We start from the raw sequence: 9,337 nt of genomic DNA, 5'->3' as shown, positions 1-9,337 counted from the left end.
GATGGCAGCGGTGGGATTCGAACCCACGCCCCCAAAAAGACTGGAGCCTTAATCCAGCACCTTAGACCGCTCAGCCACGCTACCTGCGCATGTTTCCGGCGGCTGGGTACTCACAACACGCACGCCATTTGGCAGCGTTCTGATCATTTCATTTTCTTTCTTGTCAAAAGGTTGCAAGTCCCGACAATATCTTTCCACACTCATGTGGCACTGCTGGCGGCATAGGTCATTTAGAGCGCCTTCACCTCTAAAGGACGGCAAAAATACAAGAAAACTAGATCAATTCTAAAATATTACACATCCCCCTCTATTTATTCTCACACAGAACAAATATTATCCTAATATATATAAATATATATATATATATATATATATATATATATATATATCAAAAGAGTTTGAAGCGCAAGTTCCTCGTGTTACATTCAGGTGAAAGCTGCTAGCGTGTCAAATGACCACCAACAGGTGCAAACACAAGATAACAATTCACCACCAGCATAGGGAAAGTGCTGTGCCCAGTATTCAGCATTCAAATGCTGCCTCTAGGAAATCAATTCATGAACCTGTTTTGACTGGGAGTAAAGCAAAAAAAAAAGGAGGAACCCTTAAAATGACACGCTAAATTAACAAGAGGACTCTATTTTTGGGTCCCGACCCCCAGGTTAAAAACCACAGAATTCATTTGAAACATTCAGGAATCCTGCAACATGTCAATTTTACCTACTGTAGATCAGCAGGACTTTTCCAGTTTTGGCCATCAACATAATGAAATAATCCAAGTACGGGATATATAGATAATATATGCTAAGCATGGGGCGTGTGCCTTGCGCTTTTTATCCAACTCTGGTATGACAAGAGATCTGTGCTTATTCTTCTCCAAAGCCAAAGCAGCATGACCCCGACGTGATTTGAACACGCAACCTTCTGATCTGGAGTCAGACGCGCTACTGTTGCGCCACGAGGTCTCACTGTGCAGGTGGGAGTGGTCGTCAACAGAGTAGCCAACAAAGGTAGGTTATTTCCCCCAACCGACATAAAATTAGATAGATTCTGTCATATTAAATATTCAGCCCAAAGAGGAAAGAAAATAAGTACTTTTCTTTTCAGCACAATACCACTGTAATTGAAGGCAAAGCCAAACAGAAAGGCACCAGCTAGCCAGTTTCTGTGTTTGTGGCCATGTGAAGCCATACCGGTTTAATTACATTACAATGGAACATGCAAATGCTGGGGTGAATCGTGCATGGTGTGGAATTCTCCACATGACTTACTCTTTGCTAGCTTTATATTTAGTACAATTTGTGGCCTCTTTCAAGTGAGAAGAAAGATGTTAAATTCTCTTCCAAAAGAAGGTGTTTTATGGCATTCAGTAGATGTATTTGAGGATGGCCTCGATGTTCTTGTGGCAAAGCTGGAAACTATGCCACTATAGTATCTAAAGTGGGTATTGTGACACAGCTTGTTGATCCAATGAGAAATCGGAAATGCAAATATGGAGTTCTAAAGGAATCCTGCTTCCCAATTTGGGGCACAATTGAAAATGACTTCAGGTCTTTCATTTTTTTTCCTTTCTCCTTCATTTGGAACAACAAGGGGAAGAAGGGTGGGTGAATGGTTGAACCTGAGTCTTCTTTTCATCCTGAATTACTTTTGTAACTTTCTGTGATACTGTTCCATGTTTAAAGATCAAAGGAGTATGAAACAAGTGCATTTCCAAGCCTACGTAAGTTGCACCTTGTGGCAAATAAGGAAGCGGTATTCAAACGGCGTGATGCGTTTATGGAAGAAAAAAGGAGCTTGATGGCAGCGGTGGGATTCGAACCCACGCCCCCGAAGAGACTGGGGCCTTAATCCAGCGCCTTAGACTGCTCGGCCACGCTACCTGCGCATGTTTACGGCAGCTGTGTACTCACAACACGCACGCCATTTGGCAGCGTTCTGATCATTTCATTTTCTTTCTTGTCAAAAGGTTGCAAGTCCCGACAATATCTTTCCACACTCATGTGGCACTGCTGGCGGCATAGGTCATTTAGAGCGCCTTCACCTCTACAGGACGGCAAAAATACAAGAAAACTAGATCAATTCTAAAATATTACACATCCCCCTCTATTTATTCTCACACAGAACAAATATTATTCTAATATATATAAATATATATATATATATATATATATATATCAAAAGAGTTTGAAGCGCAAGTTCCTTGTGTTACATTCAGGTGAAAGCTGCAAGCGTGTCAAATGACCACCAACAGGTGCAAACACAAGATAACAATTCACCACCAGCATAGGGAAAGTGCTGTGCCCAGTATTCAGCATTCAAATGCTGCCTCTAGGAAATAAATTCATGAACCTGTTTTGACTGGGAGTAAAGCAAAAAAAAAAGGAGGAACCCTTAAAATGACACGCTAAATTAACAAGAGGACTCTATTTTTGGGTCCCGACCCCCAGGTTAAAAACCACAGAATTCATTTGAAACATTCAGGAATCCTGCAGCATGTCAATTTTACCTACTGTAGATCAGCATGACTTTTCCAGTTTTGGCCATCAACATAATGAAATAATCCAAGTACGGGATTTATAGATAATATATGCTAAGCATGCTAAGAATGGGGCGTGTGCCTTGCGCTTTTTATCCAACTCTGGTATGACAAGAGATCTGTGCTTATTCTTCTCCAAAGCAAAAGCAGCATGACCCCGACGTGATTTGAACACGCAACCTTCTGATCTGGAGTCAGACGCGCTACCGTTGCGCCACGGAACTCACTGTACAGGTGTGAGTGGTCGTCAACAGAGTAACCAACAAAGGTAGGTTATTTCCCCCAACCGACATAAAATTAGATAGATTCTGACATATTAAATATTTAGCCTAAAGAGGAAAGAAAATAAGTACTTTTCTTTTCAGCACAATACCACTGTAATTGAAGGCAAAGCCAAACAGAAAGGCACCAGCTAGCCAGTTTCTGTGTTTGCGGCCATGTGAAGCCATACCGGTTTAATTACATTACAATGGAACATGCAAATGCTGGGGTGAATCGTGCATGGTGTGGAATTCTCCACGTGACTTACTCTTTGCTAGCTTTATATTTAGGACAATTTGTGGCCTCTTTCAAGTGAGAAGAAAGATGTTAAATTCTCTTCCTAAAGAAGGTGTTTTATGGCATTCAGTAGATGTATTTGAGGATGGCCTCGATGTTCTTGTGGCAAAGCTGGAAACTATGCCACTATAGTATCTAAAGTGGGTATTGTGACACAGCTTGTTGATCCAAGGAGAAATCGGAAATGCAAATATGGAGTTCTAAAGGAATCCTGCTTCCCAATTTGGGGCACAATTGAAAATGACTTCAGGTATTTCATTTTTTTTCCTTTCTCCTTCATTTGGAACAACAAGGGGAAGAAGGGTGGGTGAATGGTTGAACCTGAGTCTTCTTTTCATCCTGAATTACTTTTGTAACTTTCTGTGATACTGCTCCATGTTTAAAGATCAAAGGAGTATGAAACAAGTGCATTTCCAAGCCTACGTAAGTTGCACCTTGTGGCAAATAAGGAAGCGGTATTCAAACGGCGTGATGCGTTTAAGAAAGAAAAAAGGAGCTTGATGGCAGCGGTGGGATTCAAACCCACGCCCCCGAAGAGACTGGAGCCTTAATCCAGCGCCTTAGACCGCTCGGCCACGCTACCTGCGCATGTTTCCGGCGGCTGTGTACTCACAACACGCACGCCATTTGGCAGCGTTCTGATCATTTCATTTTCTTTCTTGTCAAAAGGTTGCAAGTCCCGACAATATCTTTCCACACTCATGTGGCACTGCTGGCGGCATAGGTCATTTAGAGCGCCTTCACCTCTACAGGACGGCAAAAATACAAGAAATCTAGATCAATTCTAAAATATTACACATCCCCCTCTATTTATTCTCACACAGAACAAATATTATCCTAATATATATAAATATATATATATATATATATATATATATATATCAAAAGAGTTTGAAGCGCAAGTTCCTCGTGTTACATTCAGGTGAAAGCTGCTAGCGTGTCAAATAACCACCAACAGGTGCAAACACAAGATAACAATTCACCACCAGCATAGGGAAAGTGCTGTGCCCAGTATTCAGCATTCAAATGCTGCCTCTAGGAAATCAATTCATGAACCTGTTTTGACTGGGAGTAAAGCAAAAAAAAAAGGAGGAACCCTTAAAATGACACGCTAAATTAACAAGAGGACTCTATTTTTGGGTCCCGACCCCCAGGTTAAAAACCACAGAATTCATTTGAAACATTCAGGAATCCTGCAGCATGTCAATTTTACATACTGTAGCTCAGCAGGACTTTTCCAGTTTTGGCCATCAACATAATGAAATAATCCAAGTACGGGATATATAGATAATATATGCTAAGCATGCTAAAAATGGGGCGTGTGCCTTGCGCTTTTTATCCAACTCTGGTATGACAAGAGATCTGTGCTTATTCTTCTCCAAAGCAAAAGCAGCATGACCCCGACGTGATTTGAACACGCAACCTTCTGATCTGGAGTCAGACGCGCTACCGTTGCGCCACGAGGTCTCACTGTGCAGGTGGGAGTGGTCGTCAACAGAGTAGCCAACAAAGGTAGGTTATTTCCCCCAACCGACATAAAATTAGATAGATTCTGACATATTAAATATTCAGCCTAAAGAGGAAAGAAAATAAGTACTTTTCTTTTCAGCACAATACCACTGTAATTGAAGGCAAAGCCAAACAGAAAGGCACCAGCTAGCCAGTTTCTGTGTTTGTGGCCATGTGAAGCCATACCGGTTTAATTACATTACAATGGAACATGCAAATGCTGGGGTGAATCGTGCATGGTGTGGAATTCTCCACGTGACTTACTCTTTGCTAGCTTTATATTTAGGACAATTTGTGGCCTCTTTCAAGTGAGAAGAAATATGTTAAATTCTCTTCCAAAAGAAGGTGTTTTATGGCATTCAGTAGATGTATTTGAGGATGGCCTCGATGTTCTTGTGGCAAAGCTGGAAACTATGCCACTATAGTATCTAAAGTGGGTATTGTGACACAGCTTGTTGATCCAAGGAGAAATCGGAAATGCAAATATGGAGTTCTAAAGGAATCCTGCTTCCCAATTTGGGGCACAATTGAAAATGACTTCAGGTCTTTCATTTTTTTTCCTTTCTCCTTCATTTGGAACAACAAGGGGAAGAAGGGTGAGTGAATGGTTGAACCTGAGTCTTCTTTTCATCCTGAATTACTTTTGTAACTTTCTGTGATACTGTTCCATGTTTAAAGATCAAAGGAGTATGAAACAAGTGCATTTCCAAGCCTACGTAAGTTGCACCTTGTGGCAAATAAGGAAGCGGTATTCAAACGGCGTGATGCGTTTATGGAAGAAAAAAGGAGCTTGATGGCAGCGGTGGGATTCGAACCCACGCCCCCATAGAGACTGGAGCCTTAATCCAGCACCTTAGACCGCTCGGCCACGCTACCTGCGCATGTTTCCGGCGGCTGTGTACTCACAACACGCACGCCATTTGGCAGCGTTCTGATCATTTCATTTTCTTTCTTGTCAAAAGGTTGCAAGTCCCGACAATATCTTTCCACACTCATGTGGCACTGCTGGCGGCATAGGTCATTTAGAGCGCCTTCACCTCTAAAGGACGGCAAAAATACAAGAAAACTAGATCAATTCTAAAATATTACACATCCCCCTCTATTTATTCTCACACAGAACAAATATTATCCTAATATATATAAATATATATATATATATATATATATATCAAAAGAGTTTGAAGGGCAAGTTCCTTGTGTTACATTCAGGTGAAAGCTGCAAGCGTGTCAAATGACCACCAACAGGTGCAAACACAAGATAACAATTCACCACCAGCATAGGGAAAGTGCTGTGCCCAGTATTCAGCATTCAAATGCTGCCTCTAGGAAATAAATTCATGAACCTGTTTTGACTGGGAGTAAAGCAAAAAAAAAAGGAGGAACCCTTAAAATGACACGCTAAATTAACAAGAGGACTCTATTTTTGGGTCCCGACCCCCAGGTTAAAAACCACAGAATTCATTTGAAACATTCAGGAATCCTGCAGCATGTCAATTTTACCTACTGTAGTTCAGCAGGACTTTTCCAGTTTTGGCCATCAACATAATGAAATAATCCAAGTACGGGATTTATAGATAATATATGCTAAGCATGCTAAGAATGGGGCGTGTGCCTTGCGCTTTTTATCCAACTCTGGTATGACAAGAGATCTGTGCTTATTCTTCTCCAAAGCAAAAGCAGCATGACCCCGACGTGATTTGAACACGCAACCTTCTGATCTGGAGTCAGACGCGCTACCGTTGCGCCACAAGGTCTCACTGTGCAGGTGGGAGTGGTCGTCAACAGAGTAGCCAACAAAGGTAGGTTATTTCCCCCAACCGACATAAAATTAGATAGATTCTGACATATTAAATATTCAGCCTAAAGAGGAAAGAAAATAAGTACTTTTCTTTTCAGCACAATACCACTGTAATTGAAGGCAAAGCCAAACAGAAAGGCACCAGCTAGCCAGTTTCTGTGTTTGCGGCAATGTGAAGCCATACCGGTTTAATTACATTACAATGGAACATGCAAATGCTGGGGTGAATCGTGCATGGTGTGGAATTCTCCACGTGACTTACTCTTTGCTAGCTTTATATTTAGGACAATTTGTGGCCTCTTTCAAGTGAGAAGAAAGATGTTAAATTCTCTTCCTAAAGAAGGTGTTTTATGGCATTCAGTAGATGTATTTGAGGATGGCCTCGATGTTCTTGTGGCAAAGCTGGAAACTATGCCACTATAGTATCTAAAGTGGGTATTGTGACACAGCTTGTTGATCCAAGGAGAAATCGGAAATGCAAATATGGAGTTCTAAAGGAATGCTGCTTCCCAATTTGGGGCACAATTGAAAATGACTTCAGGTCTTTCATTTTTTTTCCTTTCTCCTTCATTTGGAACAACAAGGGGAAGAAGGGTGGGTGAATGGTTGAACCTGAGTCTTCTTTTCATCCTGAATTACTTTTGTAACTTTCTGTGATACTGTTCCATGTTTGAAGATCAAAGGAGTATGAAACTAGTGCATTTCCAAGCCTACGTAAGTTGCACCTTGTGGCAAATAAGGAAGCGGTATTCAAACGGCGTGATGCGTTTATGGAAGAAAAAAGGAGCTTGATGGCAGCGGTGGGATTCGAACCCACGCCCCCGAAGAGACTGGAGCCTTAATCCAGCGCTAGGAGCTTGATGGCAGCGGTGGGATTCGAACCCACGCCCCCGAAGAGACTGGAGCCTTAATCCAGCGCCTTAGACCGCTCGGCCACGCTACCTGCGCATGTTTCCGGCGGCTGTGTACTCACAACACGCACGCCATTTGGCAGCGTTCTGATCATTTCATTTTCTTTCTTGTCAAAAGGTTGCAAGTCCCGACAATATTTTTCCACACTCATGTGGCACTGCTTGCGGCATAGGTCATTTAGAGCGCCTTCACCTCTAAAGGACGGCAAAAATACAAGAAAACTAGATCATTTCTAAAATATTACACATCCCCCTCTATTTATTCTCACACAGAACAAATATTATCCTAATATATATAAATATATATATATATATATATATATATATATATCAAAAGAGTTTGAAGCGCAAGTTCCTCGTGTTACATTCAGGTGAAAGCTGCTAGCGTGTCAAATGACCACCAACAGGTGCAAACACAAGATAACAATTCACCACCAGCATAGGGAAAGTGCTGTGCCCAGTATTCAGCATTCAAATGCTGCCTCTAGGAAATCAATTCATGAACCTGTTTTGACTGGGAGTAAAGCAAAAAAAAAGGAGGAACCCTTAAAATGACATGCTAAATTAACAAGAGGACTCTATTTTTGGGTCCCGACCCCCAGGTTAAAAACCACAGAATTCATTTGAAACATTCAGGAATCCTGCAGCATGTCAATTTTACATACTGTAGCTCAGCAGGACTTTTCCAGTTTTGGCCATCAACATAATGAAATAATCCAAGTACGGGATATATAGATAATATATGCTAAGCATGCTAAAAATGGGGCGTGTGCCTTGCGCTTTTTATCCAACTCTGGTATGACAAGAGATCTGTGCTTATTCTTCTCCAAAGCAAAAGCAGCATGACCCCGACGTGATTTGAACACGCAACCTTCTGATCTGGAGTCAGACGCGCTACCGTTGCGCCACGAGGTCTCACTGTGCAGGTGGGAGTGGTCGTCAACAGAGTAGCCAACAAAGGTAGGTTATTTCCCCCAACCGACATAAAATTAGATAGATTCTGACATATTAAATATTCAGCCTAAAGAGGAAAGAAAATAAGTACTTTTCTTTTCAGCACAATACCACTGTAATTGAAGGCAAAGCCAAACAGAAAGGCACCAGCTAGCCAGTTTCTGTGTTTGTGGCCATGTGAAGCCATACCGGTTTAATTACATTACAATGGAACATGCAAATGCTGGGGTGAATCGTGCATGGTGTGGAATTCTCCACGTGACTTACTCTTTGCTAGCTTTATATTTAGGACAATTTGTGGCCTCTTTCAAGTGAGAAGAAATATGTTAAATTCTCTTCCAAAAGAAGGTGTTTTATGGCATTCAGTAGATGTATTTGAGGATGGCCTCGATGTTCTTGTGGCAAAGCTGGAAACTATGCCACTATAGTATCTAAAGTGGGTATTGTGACACAGCTTGTTGATCCAAGGAGAAATCGGAAATGCAAATATGGAGTTCTAAAGGAATCCTGCTTCCCAATTTGGGGCACAATTGAAAATGACTTCAGGTCTTTCATTTTTTTTCCTTTCTCCTTCATTTGGAACAACAAGGGGAAGAAGGGTGAGTAAATGGTTGAACCTGAGTCTTCTTTTCATCCTGAATTACTTTTGTAACTTTCTGTGATACTGTTCCATGTTTAAAGATCAAAGGAGTATGAAACAAGTGCATTTCCAAGCCTACGTAAGTTGCACCTTGTGGCAAATAAGGAAGCGGTATTCAAACGGCGTGATGCGTTTATGGAAGAAAAAAGGAGCTTGATGGCAGCGGTGGGATTCGAACCCACGCCCCCATAGAGACTGGAGCCTTAATCCAGCACCTTAGACCGCTCGGCCACGCTACCTGCGCATGTTTCCGGCGGCTGTGTACTCACAACACGCACGCCATTTGGCAGCGTTCTGATCATTTCATTTTCTTTCTTGTCAAAAGGTTGCAAGTCCCGACAATATCTTTCCACACTCATGTGGCACTGCTGGCGGCATAGGTCATTTAGAGCGCCTTCACCTCTAAAGGACGGCAAAAATACAAGAAA

General features: G+C 41.8%; 7 non-coding genes across 7 annotated transcripts; all 7 read right to left on the bottom strand.

Moving 5' to 3' along the window:
- Window positions 1-893: 893 nt before the first annotated feature.
- TRNAW-CCA (transfer RNA tryptophan (anticodon CCA)) lies at window positions 894-965 on the bottom strand. The gene has a single exon. It is a non-coding gene; the product is annotated as a tRNA-Trp (tRNA).
- A 3,527-nt stretch (window positions 966-4,492) lies between these two features.
- Window positions 4,493-4,564, bottom strand: TRNAW-CCA (transfer RNA tryptophan (anticodon CCA)). Its single transcript has one exon. It is a non-coding gene; the product is annotated as a tRNA-Trp (tRNA).
- An 836-nt stretch (window positions 4,565-5,400) lies between these two features.
- TRNAL-AAG (transfer RNA leucine (anticodon AAG)) lies at window positions 5,401-5,482 on the bottom strand. The gene has a single exon. It is a non-coding gene; the product is annotated as a tRNA-Leu (tRNA).
- Window positions 5,483-6,288: 806 nt separating this feature from the next.
- Window positions 6,289-6,360, bottom strand: TRNAW-CCA (transfer RNA tryptophan (anticodon CCA)). The gene has a single exon. It is a non-coding gene; the product is annotated as a tRNA-Trp (tRNA).
- A 905-nt stretch (window positions 6,361-7,265) lies between these two features.
- On the bottom strand, window positions 7,266-7,347 carry TRNAL-AAG (transfer RNA leucine (anticodon AAG)). Its single transcript has one exon. It is a non-coding gene; the product is annotated as a tRNA-Leu (tRNA).
- Window positions 7,348-8,158: 811 nt separating this feature from the next.
- Window positions 8,159-8,230, bottom strand: TRNAW-CCA (transfer RNA tryptophan (anticodon CCA)). Its single transcript has one exon. It is a non-coding gene; the product is annotated as a tRNA-Trp (tRNA).
- An 836-nt stretch (window positions 8,231-9,066) lies between these two features.
- Window positions 9,067-9,148, bottom strand: TRNAL-AAG (transfer RNA leucine (anticodon AAG)). Its single transcript has one exon. It is a non-coding gene; the product is annotated as a tRNA-Leu (tRNA).
- Between the last annotated feature and the right edge of the window lie 189 nt (window positions 9,149-9,337).

This window comes from Pelobates fuscus, chromosome 3 (genome assembly GCF_036172605.1).
Source record: "Pelobates fuscus isolate aPelFus1 chromosome 3, aPelFus1.pri, whole genome shotgun sequence".
NCBI classification, from domain to species: Eukaryota; Metazoa; Chordata; class Amphibia; order Anura; family Pelobatidae; genus Pelobates; species Pelobates fuscus.
Note: the sequence above shows the minus strand (reverse complement) of the source record. Positions and strands in the feature narration are given on the sequence as shown.